The sequence below is a fragment of the Phoenix dactylifera genome, chromosome 15, assembly GCF_051530095.1.
Source record: "Phoenix dactylifera cultivar Ajwa chromosome 15, Ajwa_hap1_PhDact_Kaust_v1.1, whole genome shotgun sequence".
Taxonomy (NCBI): Eukaryota; Viridiplantae; Streptophyta; class Magnoliopsida; order Arecales; family Arecaceae; genus Phoenix; species Phoenix dactylifera.
The window spans coordinates 5180009-5194569 of record NC_143204.1 but is presented as its reverse complement, the minus strand read 5'-3'; the positions used below and the strand labels follow the sequence as shown (position 1 = coordinate 5194569).

Sequence of the window (14561 nt, the reverse complement as noted above, 5' to 3'; positions counted from 1 at the left end):
AAGTTTCGCATGAAGCTGAACCCAGCGAAGTGCGCCTTTGGCGCTTCGGCCGGGAGGTTCCTCGGTTTCATTGTCAACCAGCGGGGTATCGAAGCCAACCCGGATAAAATCAAGGCCATCCAAGGTATGTCCCCTCCGACCAAAGTGAAGGAGGTTCAGGAGCTCGCTGGAAGGGTCGCCGCGCTCGGACGATTTGTGGCAAAATCGGCCGAACGCTGCCAACCATTCTTCAAAGTGTTAAAATGCCCGAAAGACTTCCTCTGGACGGCCGAATGTCAAGCAGCATTCGACCAGCTCAAGGAATACCTGGCGTCTCCTCCCCTGCTGTCCAAGCCGCAAGAAGGGGAGATGCTCTACCTCTATCTGGCGGTCTCCCCAACCGCGGTCAGTGCGGTGCTGGTTCGGGAAGAGGCAAAGCTCCAGAAGCCCGTGTACTACATCAGCCGGGTCCTACGGGATGCCGAGACGCGGTATACGAAGGCTGAAAAGATCGCCTTCGCGCTGCTGACCGCGACCAGGAGGCTCCGCCCCTATTTCCAGGCCCATTCTGTCACCCTCTTAACTGATCAACCACTACGACAGATCCTCAGCAACCCCGAGAATGCGGGACGGCTGGTGAAGTGGGCAGTAGAACTCGGTGAGTTCGACATCCGCTACCAGCCTCGACCCGCCATCAAGGCCCAGGTGCTCGCGGACTTCCTCGCTGAGTGCACGGTGCAGGAGGCGGAGCCTAGACCGTCGGAAACGCCCAGCCTCGACCTCCCGACCTGGACGCTTCACATCGATGGGTCGTCGAACCCCGAGGGTGGAGGAGCCGGGCTGGTCCTTACCAGTCCTGATGGAGTGATAGCCGAGTATGCCTTGAGGTTTGGATTTCCAGTGACCAACAACGAGGCGGAGTACGAGGCCCTAGTCGCGGGACTCAAACTCACCGGGGAGCTCGGCATCCGGCGTTTGAAGGTTTTCACCGACTCCCAGCTGGTGGTCGGGCAGGTCCGTGGGGAGTTCGAGGCCCGGAGCCCGACCATGCAGAACTACGTCCGGAAGGTGCAAGCACTCATTCCCGACCTCGGCAGCGTCGACCTCCAGCAGGTCCCCAGAAGCGAAAATGCCAGGGCCGACAGGTTGTCCCGCTTGGTGGGCGCAGAGGCGCACAACTTATCGAGGGCAATCTACCTGGAGACCCTGGATGCCCCGAGCATCGGCGAGGCTGGAGCGGTGATGGCGATTGATCCGGAGCCGTCTTGGATGGACCCGCTCATCGCCTACCTCGCCGAAGGGATCCTCCCTGAAGACGAAGATCAAGCTCGGCGACTTGTCAGGAAGTCCGCCCACTACGTACTCTATGAAGGGAGGCTATATCGGACCTCGTTTACCGCCCCCCTCTTAAGGTGCCTCCGCCCCTCGGAGGCGGCCTACGTCCTCGGCGAAGTCCACGAGGGCGTCTGCGGATCGCACTCGGGGGCTAGGTCCTTGGCGCACAAGATCATGAGGCAAGGCTATTATTGGCCTACCTTGTTGGAGGATTCAAAGGATCACGTACGGAAATGCGACGCCTGCCAACGCCACGCCAACGTCTAGAGAGTCCCTTCTGTCCCCTTGGCACCAATCACCGCACCCTGGCCCTTCGCACAGTGGGGAATGGATATCCTCGGACCATTCCCCGTCGCTTCCGCCCAGCGGAAATTCTTGATTGTTGCAATCGACTACTTCACCAAGTGGGTGGAGGCAGAGCCGCTGGCCACTATCACGGAGGCGCAAGTCCGGAAGTTCGTGAAGAAAAACATCATTGTCCGATTTGGGGTACCCCGGGTCCTCATCTTGGATAATGGTCGACAGTTCGACAATAAGCATTTCCGTGACTTCTGCGAGGAGTTCGGGATCGAGCATCGGTTCACATCTGTGTCGCATCTCCAAACCAACGGTGAGGCCGAGGTAACAAATCGGACAATCCTCCAAGGAATTAAGGCGCGAATCGGTCGGACGGGGCAAGCTTGGGTCGAAGAACTCGAGAACGTCCTTTGGGCGTATCGGACCACGCATCGGACCCCTACCGGGGAGACGCCTTTCAGCCTAACCTATGGCACGGAAGCGGTTGTCCCCGTGGAGCTCGGACTCCCCTCGCCCCGGGTGGCCGCGCACCGACCCGAGGCCAATTCGGAGCAACTCCGAGGGAACCTGGACCTCTTGGAAGAAGCGAGGGAAATGGCGCAGGTCCGGATGGCGATGTATCAGCGGAGGGTGGCCCGATATTATAACTCCAAGGTCCGACCAAAACTTTTCAGAATTGGAGATCTGGTGCTAAGGCGAGCCAAAGCATCTCAACCCGCGAAAGGTGGGAAGCTGGCGCCAAATTGGGAAGGCCCGTATAGGGTTCGCTGGGTAAACCGACCTGGCTCCTACCAGTTGGAGGCCCTAGATGGTCGAGAAATTTCAAGGAGCTGGAATTCCGCTAACCTGCGAGTGTATTACCAGTAGAAAGACAAAGCCAGAAAGACAGTTCGACAAAATATATAGTTCTTTTCATTTCAATAATTCCTGGTTACAATGGCGTGTTCGTGTGATCACAAAGAATTCCCAGAGGAGGATTGGGGAGTAAAGAAAGTAAGGAAGAGGTGGGAACTCCGTGGAGCTGAAGATCTGGGATCCCGAACCCTCCGCCCGAAGCAGCTACAATCCCACTGGCCGTGGGTGCTTCCCCCCGGAGGCGCCATCGACGCCTCACGCAAAAGACGAAGAGCCGGCGCGGACGAAGAAGAAGTTCACACTGCTTCTAGAGGAACGCCACCTCCAAGGGATATTCCGGTCTTTCCCAGGAGAAGGGGAGGAAAGGAATACAAAGGAGAAGAGCGCGAGGAGGCGCGATCCCGGATGAAGCGTCTAGCGCAGAGCTCAATCGGGAGGTGGGACTGAAAAGAGGGGGGATGTGATCCCGGATGAAACGCCTAGAGCGGAGTTCCACCGGGGAGAATCTTCCCGTTGATCCCAGATGAAACGGCTAGTTGGCGGAAGTCGCGAGGGGCGCGCCTCCCGTTCCTCCGGCAGGGATTTCCCAGCCACGCGCCGGAGAGGAGGTCCACGACCCATGGCAACCTGAACAGCTCCGGCTTGGCAGGCTCCACCGCACCTACGCTTATATTTATAGCCAAACTGTGGCCCCCCGGTCGTTCCGATGCGGGTGGCTCCAATAAATGCGGGCACATCGAATCCGGAGCCGTTCCGGCTCTCGAGGCTTATCCCCCCACGATCTCCTAAGCATCGTTCTCCTTAATTGTATTCTTCGTGCAGGACACTCCGGGCGGCGTGTATCCCGCGGCCTCCGTATCTCCGCATGCGCCCAGGCCGCATCCGCCTCGAAGAACGCGCGTATCGCGGCCGCTTAACTGGCACTCCTCGCAAGCAGCAACTGGCCGGTCCGATTTTCCAGGTAACGCCTCAATTAGCATTTAATGGCCTTCTGGTGTTCCCCAGGTGACACTTCGAGAGGAGGAGAAACACGATCGCAGCTGGCCACGGAGAAACCCCGTCGAGCGGCAAGTGATAGGCGCGCGACCAACGAGCGGAATTTCCCGAGGCTCGGCCCTCGGATGCCAGGCTAACCCGATGATCATCCCGGGAGCAGACTAGCCTGAAGCCCCGACCGGTCGCCTCGGCTTGCGCCAGCCTTGGCCGACCAACGAGCAAAATTTCCCGAGGCTCGGCCCTCGGATGCCAGGCTAACCCGATGATCATCCCGGGAGCAGACTAGCCTGAAGCCCCGACCGGTCGCCTCGGCTTGCGCCAGCCTTGGCCGACCAACGAGCGGAATTCCCCGAGGCTCGGCCCTCGGATGCCAGGCTAACCCGATGATCATGCCGGGAGCAGACTAGCCTGAAGCCCCGACCGGTCGCCTCGGCTTGCGCCAGCCTTGGCCGACCAACGAGCGGAATTCCCCGAGGCTCGGCCCTCGGATGTCAGGCTAACCCGATGATCATCCCGGGAGCAGACTAGCCTGAAGCCCCGACCGGTCGCCTCGGCTTGCGCCAGCCTTAGCCGACCAACGAGCGAAATTCCCCGAGGCTCGGCCCTCGGATGCTAGGCTAACCCGATGATCATCCCGGGAGCAGACTAGCCTGAAGCCCCGACCGGTCGCCTCGGCTTGCGCCAGCCTTGGCCGACCAGCGGAAGAATTTTCTGAGGCCTAACCCTCGGATGCCTGGCCTAGCGCCGGAAGAATTTCCTGAGGCCTAACCCTCGGATGCCTGGCCTAGCGCCGGAAGAATTTCCTGAGGCCTAACCCTCGGATGCCTGGCCTGGCGCCGGAAGAATTTCCTGAGGCCTAACCCTCGGATGCCTGGCCTGGCGCCGGAAGAATTTCCTGAGGCCTAACCCTCGGATGCCTGGCCTAGTGCCGGAAGAATTTTCTGAGGCCTAACCCTCGGATGCCTGGCCTAGCGCCGGAAGAATTTCCTGAGGCCTAACCCTCGGATGCCTGGCCTAGCGCCGGAAGAATTTTCTGAGGCCTAACCCTCGGATGCCTGGCCTAGCGCCGGAGGAACTTCAGGAGTCAGGAGTCGGCGAGACGCTACTAAGAGTTAAAAAGAGGAAGGACGAAAGTGAAATGAAGAAACACTTTGTTTGCATTAACTTTCGTTGCATCAGGGCCGAGACCCATACAACATGGCAAAACGCCAACATACAAAAAAAGAAGAACAAAGAAAAGTACAGAAAGTCAGCTTGGAGGAACCACTGGGTCGGGAACGGCGAGCACGTCTGCGAAGGGTAGGGAGACGGTTGGAGAATCGGCAGGCAATGGCATCGGAGGGGAGTCGAGGAGGGAGACCCCACTCAGGTCAATTCCGGGGTATTTAGTGGACACCCTTGCCAGGCCTTCATCGAAGCCTAAGGCAAAGGAGTCGGACCCCGCGTCCGACATGTCACGGATGAACTCGACGGACTGACGATAGGCCTGTACCGCCTGACGCCCGATTTCTGCGCTCTTCTCGGCCAGCGCCGCCTCCGCTCGCTCCGTAATCTGAGCTTTCGCTTCCATGACCTTCGCCACAATCCGGTCGTCCGCCTCGGAGGAAACCCTCAGCAGATCGGCCCGAGCCTCCATGTGCTTCGCCTCGGCAGCGACGCGAGCAGCCTCTGTTAGAAGTATGCCCTAGAAGCCAATTTGGCTGACGCATTATTTTATTCTGGGACATAAATTTGTACTTGACCTAATAATGAATTTATTAGAATGGGCATTCTTTTCATTCATGTTCTTATGTGTCCATGAATCGTCCAAGAAATTAATAAGATGATGACACATATTCTCAAGAGTTGAGAATTTGAGGCATGTGTCATTGGTGATTAATTTCTGAATTGCTCCTGATCGATGGATCATCACGAGGACGGTGATCGATCCGCTGAGATTAGTGCACAGATCGCTTTCTTTGATGGACGAGTCTTGAGTCCACAGTGTGGCGACACTGGAGCAATTGTGCAAGTGCTTGTTAGAGAACAAGGGTACTGAGCGTGACCATAGCAAGTAGTCACTTGGATGTCTATCCACTCGTCAGTGACTTACTTGATGCTGTAGTTATATGACTGGTCCTTTGACCTGCGATGCCTCGGCTATTCACAGTGAGGTTGCTGTAGTTTGACGAGCACATAAACATGAGCCCTAGCCAATTGGGTTCTTGTGGTGCAGATTGGCTGCAGTAGGTTCATTGTAGGAGTAGGGGTGCATCTAGATGGAATCTATCGATCTTGATAGGTTAAGAGAGATCCTATGTGATTTATGAGACTGAGTTCGTAAATCCTCGGCCGGGGTAGTATGTACAGTGGAAAAAGAGTTTTCCATTCTCGAACTTAAGTCGAATAAATCTTGACATATGACAGACGATGGGGTTTGACGAGTTATCCATGACCTCCGTCCTGTAGGGATCCACGATAGAAGGACTGTATTATATACTAACTGCACCTAGAGGTTCATCATTCCATTCTGCTGGGTAGCCACTACATGCTGCTAGGTGTCACTGGTGGATGGTGAGACTCACAGGGACTATCTTGATGATTGATGATCCCTGGTGAGTTGAGTTGGAATTGTTCCAACCCATTGAAAGGAGTTTTCAATGATATTGTGATAGAGATCGCAGTATATCTCACTACCAGACAGAATAGAACCTATGGGGTCACACACAATAGAGGTATTGACCGATCCGACGGTTGAGTTGTGATTTGGAATCACAATAGTTCATGATTATCAATTTGATTGATAATTAATTAACCCACTAAGAGTTAGTGAGTTGAAGAAGGAGTAATTGCAATTGGATTGCAATTCAATTGAATCAATTGGACTTAATTAATTGGGCTTGATCTTATTAAATAAGAGTCCTACTTGGAGTAGGACTCCAAGAGTCCTAATTAGATTAGGACTTCAAATTTAATTAAAGTCCTACTTGGAGTAGGATACCTAGAGTCCTAATTGGATTAGGACTAAAATTAAATAAATTCTAATTGGATTAAGATTCCTAAAGTCCTAATTATTTTTGATCTAATAAATTAAGATGACTCCTAATTGGATTAGGATTGAAGAATTTAATTGAGTCAAGATTCAATTGGGTCATAATTGGATTAGGACTCATATGGATAAGTCCTAATTGATTCATAAATTGATTGAGATCTAATTAGATTAGACCTCAATTGTGAGGGCATTAAAAAGGGGCTGAAAGTGGGGCCCACGCACCTCATGAGATGAGGCTTGGGCGTGGGACATGAGAGGATTAGAGGGAGGGGCGTACGCCCCTCCTCTTGCCAAAAGATAGACGTGAGCTCCTAATTTGTAGGAGCTCACGCCTAGGGTTCAAACAAAAAAAAAAAAGGGAGCATGTGGCCCCCTCTTCTCATAAAAAGAAAGAGGATACGGCAGCCCCCCTCTCCCATGATGGTTTTCAGCCGCACACAAACAAAAAAAAAAAAGGAAGAAAAGGGGAAACAAAAGGGGGGCCCAAATCATGGATTTTTCTTCCCGTGAGAGCTCCTCCCCTCTCTCTGGTTTTTGTGCCGTGAGAGTGCCTCCTCCCCTCTTGGTTTTTGTGCCGTGGGCAAGCCTCCTTCCTCTTGAGGTTTTCAGCCATGAGCATCAAAGAAAAATAGGGTGGTGTATGGCTTTCTCTCTTCACCCTTCTTCCATCCACAAGAATAAAAGAAAAAGGAGGCAGCAAGATGGGATCTTCTTCCTCCCTTCCAAGTCCTTCTTCTTCCTCTTGAGATCTATCAAAGAGTTGATAAATCAAGAGAGGATTTCAGCCATCAAAACATATCTCTGCAAGGGAGCTAGCACCCCGGGGAGATTAGAGAGTTTGGATTGGTTCTCTGCCTCATGTGGATACCCGTAGAGGCCGGACGCGTGTGCGGCTTCAAGTGAACCTTTCAACAAATACCACGATCATCAGATTGCGGTGAATATCTACCCGCACAAGGTGAAGATCTGATCTTCCTAATATTATGTAAAAGTATTTAATCCCAATCTATCTACGAACGACGGTTTTAAAATATGTTCATGCGATGAACGGAATCTCGCGCATGTATTCCGCTGCGCGCAGAATTTTTCTGAAATTTTCTGCGGCGTGCGAGGGATTCCAACAGTGGTATCAGAGCCATGGTTGCGTAGATTAAGATTAGGATTAAATGATTAAGGCATAATAGATCTGAAAATTTAAAGATTATGCTTGCTGAATTTTTCTGCATGCAGAATTTCCAGCTTGCTGATTTTTCTGCATGCTGATTTTCTATGCGATTAGATTAATGATTCTATTGATTTGTTAATGAGATTAAAAATATTTAGAATCATATCTTGCATGATCAGCAACTCATAAGATGACATAATCTATTAAATATTCAGATCTGTAAATTTTATTTAATGCATGAGATGCGTATGGTGATGATCATGGATGGACCCTTTACATGTGCTGAAATGTTCTGTGATGTTATGTGATGCATGTAAATCAGATTTTCAGATGCCTGCGTGCATCTTATATTGACGTATTAGAGACCTGCGTGTCTCATGAAAAAGGGTTGTAACTATTATTTAATTTTATTTATTTTTAAAGTTATCTGGGATGTAATCTGTGATGTGTTGCATGTCAATGGTTGATCGGTGCATGCCTCTACAAGCACGATTTGCGCGGATCGAGATCAAGGGTTGATTGGAGATGGATCAAGGAGTTGATCGCAATTGGACCAAGGGTGCTCAAGATCGAGTCAAGAGTTGAAGACGATCTAACCAATTGACGTGCATGTGCTTGTACTATGACCCCATCCTGGATCCATGATCATCACCAGTTTAATTTTTGTTATTATGCCTGGATGTTTATGTTTATGTTTATGCATAGCGGGTAGATAATTATTTGCATGAGATGTAGATAACTAAATGAAAGAGACCTAAATTAAATCTCCTCGAAAATATTAAGTCTAGCGGTCTTCCACCGTAGTAGAGCTGCTAAGGTCTTTCCGGCGTTGATTTGTCTCGGCTGGATACAGTGGGCAAGTTGCATCGGGGGACTGGACCTCTCTATTAGGCATGAGATGTTGTAGGGGTAAAGATAGGGTTGGGCCCAATAACTGTTAGGTGAGGGACCCAATGATGGCTTTACTTCTGCGGTTATACGGTGGGTCCGACTTAACTAAGGAATGGGGCCAATAACTGTTAGGTGAGGTCTTCATTACTTAGAGAACTGATAGCGCTACAACTTGCTTGAGAAGCATTGTACAAGAGTTGTACACTCATCATTTATTTGTCACCAATAACTGTTAGGTGAGGTGGTATGTAAATTGGTGGGACCGTAGCACCCCACTTGAAACCTAGAGTCGCAAGGTTTCCGTTTCTCTACTAGAGGAGTGTGAGAGATTCGAGAAAATAGTGGGAGGTATATTTGTTTTAAAAGGCCCTAAAATAAATAGAGATCAAGTACAAAATTCTAATTAGAATCTTTACTCTCTGAGGATTAGAAATTCAGCTTCTAGACTCTTAACTCATATCCTATAGAACAACCATTTGACCAAACCCAATTATAAAGACTGGCTCAGCAAATTTCAAAAATAGTTTTGAATTGTGAGAAATTAGGGTATGTGCTAGACCATGGAATCCCCGTGTTACCAATCCGTCCGATCACTGATCAGCGTAAGACGCATGCTAAGTGGACGAACAATGACAATAAAGTTAGGTGCTGCACAAAGGCATCCATGTCCAATGAATTTTAATGCCAGCATGAGAACATGAAGATTGCCAGGGACATATTATGTCACTTACAAGAGTTGTATGGTGAACAGAGTCACGCAGCATGTTTTGAAGTGTCCAAGAGGCTCTTCAAGGCCAAGATGTGTGATGGGCAGTCTGTTCATGATCATGGTTTGACCATGATAAAGAACTTAGAGGAGCTTGAGAAGCTCGGCATGACCATGCACAAGGAATTACAAACGGATTTGATCCCGCAATCCCTTCTATCTTCATATGAACAGTTTATAGTAAATTACCATATGAACAAGATTGTATGCACCAAAATAGAATTGTTAAATAAAATTGGTAACTACCTTAGGGACCTTGAAGAGTTCAAGGGGCATCGTTCTCGCTGTCAAGTTGGTTTCTACTTCCAAGAGAGAGTCTACTTGGAAGAAGAAGAAACCTGTGAAAAGGCAGAAGACCGAGAAAAGGCCAAGTAAGGAAGTTCCAAGAAAAAGGCCGATTGCAAGGAAAAGTGTTTCCATTGCATCATAAGACGGCCATTGGAAGAGGAACTGTCCTACATACATGGAAAGCATAAAGAGTAAGAAGGGTGACAGACCTTCAGAAGGTATGCCAGATATGCTCATTATTAAAAGGATACTTAGAGACTGTTACCTGTTGCAAACAGAAATTTGATTTCTGTATCTTGTTTAGCACAGAAAGATTTTTATAAGACTATTGTTCAATTTGTTTGAGAAATAAATTGGATGCATATGGTTTTATGATTGACCGTCTCTATCACTTACATTTGGATGTACCTGTGAATGTATCTAAGCAAACAGTGAGTACCATAGGATCCAAAAGGATCTAGAGATGAGATAAATCTAAAGTATTTGTGGCACCTCAGGCTTGGTCATATAGGAGAAGACAGAATAAACAAATTGAAGAAATATGGGCTTCTGAGCTCATTGACTTTCGAGTCATATCCGATTTGTGAATTCTGCCTTCAAGGAAAGATGACCAAATTATCCTTTTTAGGACATGGGAGAGGTCCACTGCGATACTTACCCTAGTACACACTTATGTGTGTGGCCCATTCGATGCGCAGGCTAGGGGTTGTAATTTTTTACTTCATTTACCGATGATTACTCACGGTATGGATATGTGTATGAGACACAAATCTGAAATTTTTGAAAGGTTCAAAGAGTTCAGATATGAAGTAGAAAAACAAACAGAAAAACTCATTAAGGTTCTTCGATCAGATCGAGGAGGTGAATACCTTAGTGGAGAGTTCCGTGATTATCTCAAGGAGAATGGTATAGTTTCATAATGGATCCCTCCTGGTACACCTCAGCTTAACGGAGTGTCGGAGAGGAGGAATCAGATCCTATTGGATATTGTCAGGTCCATGATGAGCTTCACTGATCAACCCTTGTTTCTTTAGAGAGATGCCCTATTTTCAGCTATTTACATATTGAATAGTGTTTCCTCTAAGTCTGTTCCTACCACACTATATGAGATATGACATGGTAAGAAGCTGAGTCTTGGTTATTTCAAGATTTGGGGATGTCCGGCCCAAGTCAAATGACAACAGGCGGACAAGTTAGAGGATAGGACAATTAGTGCTCGTTTTATAAAATATCCTAAAGAGTTATTTGGATACAATTTTATGTCCGAGAGAATCACAAAGTGTTTGTGAGCCGACATGCTATCTTCATGGAAAATAGTTTATCCTTGATAGAGGCAGTAGGAGAAAAATTGAGCTCGAAGAGAAAGTCTCTAAAGAGCAACGAGCCATTGTGCCTATAGAACCTATTCATATCGAGCCAGTACATGTTGTACCTCCTCCACCTCGTAGATTTAGTAGGATCTTCCATCCTCCTGAAAGGTACTTAGGTATACTTACAGAGGATGTAGAGGAAGTGTTCCTCATGGGAGATAGGGATCAAGGTAAGGATCCCAATACCTACAACGAGGCGATGTTAGACATCGATTCCGAGAGATGGCTGGAAGCCATGAAGTTAGAGATAGACTCCATGCATTCCAACCAAGTCTGGATCTTAGTAGATTCACCGGAAGGTATAGTACCTATTGGGTGTAAATGGATCTACAAGAGAAAATTAAGTTCGGATGGCTAGGTAGAGACCTATAAGGCAAGGCTAATGGCGAAAGGTTATAGTCAGTGCGAAGGCACTGATTATCAGGATACTTTTTCACCTGTAGCCATGCTGAAGTCCATTCGAATATTGCTTGTTGTTGTAGCATATCATGATATTGTGATGGTGATCACAAGGTCTGTAAGCTGCAAAGGTCCATCTATGGACAAAAACAAGTATCTCGGAGTTGGAACACTCGTTTCAACGATATAATCAAATCGTTTGATTTCTTCAAGAACGAGGAGGAACCATGTGTTTATAAGAAGGTTAGTGGGAGGGCTATTGCATTCCTCGTATTGTACGTGGATGATATCCTAAGTCAAGTTTTGGTTGTCTAAGAAATTCTCCATGATAGACTTTGGAAAAGCATCCTATATTTTGGAAATTAAGGTCTATAGAGATAGATTTAAGAGGATGCTTGTCCTGTCACAGAATATTACAAAGAGGGAGTGTTGAAGAGGTTCGGCATGGAAACCTCTAAAAGGGGATTATTACCCCTTAGGCATGGGGTAAATCTCTTCAAGAAGATGTGCCCCAACACATCTGAAGAGATTCAGTGGATGAGCAAGATCCCTTATACGTCGGCTATAGGGAGCCTCATGTATACCATGCTATGTACATGACTTGATATAGTACATGCTGTGAGTGTCACGAGCATATATCAGTCAAATCCAGGCAAGAAGCACTGGATAGCTGTGAAGAACAGTCTTAAGTACTTGAGAAGAACTACGGACATGTTCTTGGTCTTTGGAAGAAGATCAGAGTTGAAGGTAGAAGGATGCACACATATTGATGATAGAAAGTCTACATCAGATTATATACAATGATGGTTCAGTAAATTGGAAGAGTTCCAAACAACCGATTATTGTAGATTCTACCTTAGAAGCTGAATGTTTAGCCGTATCTAAGGGTGCAGTGGAAACCTTCTGGTTTAATAAGCTCATTGCTGAGTTAGGTGTAATGTCATCAGATGCCATAACACACTACTGCGATAACAAAGGCACCATAGCACTAGCTAAAGAGCCAAGGTCTCACCGGAAGCCGAAGCACATAGAGCGGTGGTTTAACCTAATAAGCGACTACCTTAAAAAGAAATAAGTAAAGGATCAGAGAGTAGACTCCACAGGAAATGTGGTGGACCCATTCACTAAGCAGATAAGTCAGCAGAAAACTCAAGCGCATCTTGAGAAGATGGGGCTTAGGTTTATAGCTGATTGGCTTTAGTGCAAGTGGGAGATTGTTAGAAGTATGCCCTAGAAGCCAATTTGGCTGACGCATTATTTTATTCTGGGACATAAATTTGTACTTGACCTAATAATGAATTTATTAGAATGGGCATTCTTTTCATTCATGTTCTTATGTGTCCATGAATCGTCCAAGAAATTAATAAGATGATGACGCATATTCTCAAGAGTTGAGAATTTGAGGCATGTGTCATTGGTGATTAATTTCTGAATTGCTCCTGATCGATGGATCATCACGAGGACGGTGATCGATCCGCTGAGATTAGTGCACAGATCGCTTTCTTTGATGGACGAGTCTTGAGTCCACAGTGTGGCGACACTGGAGCAATTGTGCAAGTGCTTGTTAGAGAACAAGGGTACTGAGCGTGACCATAGCAAGTAGTCACTTGGATGTCTATCCACTCGTCAGTGACTTACTTGATGCAGTAGTTATATGACTGGTCCTTTGACCTGCGATGCCTCGGCTATTCACAGTGAGGTTGCTGTAGTTTGACGAGCACATAAACATGAGCCCTAGCCAATTGGGTTCTTGTGGTGCAGATTGGCTGCAGTAGGTTCATTGTAGGAGTAGGGGTGCATCTAGATGGAATCTATCGATCTTGATAGGTTAAGAGAGATCCTATGTGATTTATGAGACTGAGTTCGTAAATCCTCGGCCGGGGTAGTATGTACAGTGGAAAAGGAGTTTTCCATTCTCGAACTTAAGTCGAATAAATCTTGACATATGACAGACGATGGGGTTTGACGAGTTATCCATGACCTCCGTCCTGTAGGGATCCACGATAGAAGGACTGTATTATATACTAACTGCACCTAGAGGTTCATCATTCCATTCTACTGGGTAGCCACTACATGCTGCTAGGTGTCACTGGTGGATGGTGAGACTCACAGGGACTATCTTGATGATTGATGATCCCTGGTGAGTTGAGTTGGAATTGTTCCAACCCATTGAAAGGAGTTTTCAATGATATTGTGATAGAGATCGCAGTATATCTCACTACCAGACAGAATAGAACCTATGGGGTCACACACAATAGAGGTATTGACCGATCCGATGGTTGAGTTGTGATTTGGAATCACAATAGTTCATGATTATCAATTTGATTGATAATTAATTAACCCACTAAGAGTTAGTGAGTTGAAGAAGGAGTAATTGCAATTGGATTGCAATTCAATTGAATCAATTGGACTTAATTAATTGGGCTTGATCTTATTAAATAAGAGTCCTACTTGGAGTAGGACTCCAAGAGTCCTAATTAGATTAGGACTTCAAATTTAATTAAAGTCCTACTTGGAGTAGGATACCTAGAGTCTTAATTGGATTAGGACTAAAATTAAATAAATTCTAATTGGATTAGGATTCCTAAAGTCCTAATTATTTTTGATCTAATAAATTAAGATGACTCCTAATTGGATTAGGATTGAAGAATTTAATTGAGTCAAGATTCAATTGGGTCATAATTGGATTAGGACTCATATGGATAAGTCCTAATTGATTCATAAATTGATTGAGATCTAATTAGATTAGACCTCAATTGTGAGGGGATTAAAAAGGGGCTGAAAGTGGGGCCCACGCACCTCATGAGATGAGGCTTGGGCGTGGGACATGAGAGGATTAGAGGGAGGGGCGTACGCCCCTCCTCTTGCCAAAAGATAGACGTGAGCTCCTAATTTGTAGGAGCTCACGCCTAGGGTTCAAACAAAAAAAAAAAGGGAGCATGTGGCCCCCTCTTCTCATAAAAAGAAAGAGGATACGGCAGCCCCCCTCTCCCATGATGGTTTTCAGCCGCACACAAACAAAAAAAAAAAGGAAGAAAAGGGGAAACAAAAGGGGGGCCCAAATCATGGATTTTTCTTCCCGTGAGAGCTCCTCCCCTCTCTCTGGTTTTTGTGCCGTGAGAGTGCCTCCTCCCCTCTTGGTTTTTGTGCCATGGGCAAGCCTCCTTCCTCTTGGGGTTTTCAGCCATG

At 47.4% G+C, this 14561-nt stretch overlaps 1 long non-coding RNA gene across 1 annotated transcript; it reads left to right on the top strand.

The window, feature by feature from the left end:
* Positions 1–6508: 6508 nt before the first annotated feature.
* LOC149751201 (uncharacterized) lies at positions 6509–8330 on the top strand. The gene is made up of 2 exons (XR_016398519.1): positions 6509–7451; positions 7874–8330. It is a non-coding gene; the product is annotated as an uncharacterized LOC149751201 (long non-coding RNA).
* Positions 8331–14561: the final 6231 nt, after the last annotated feature.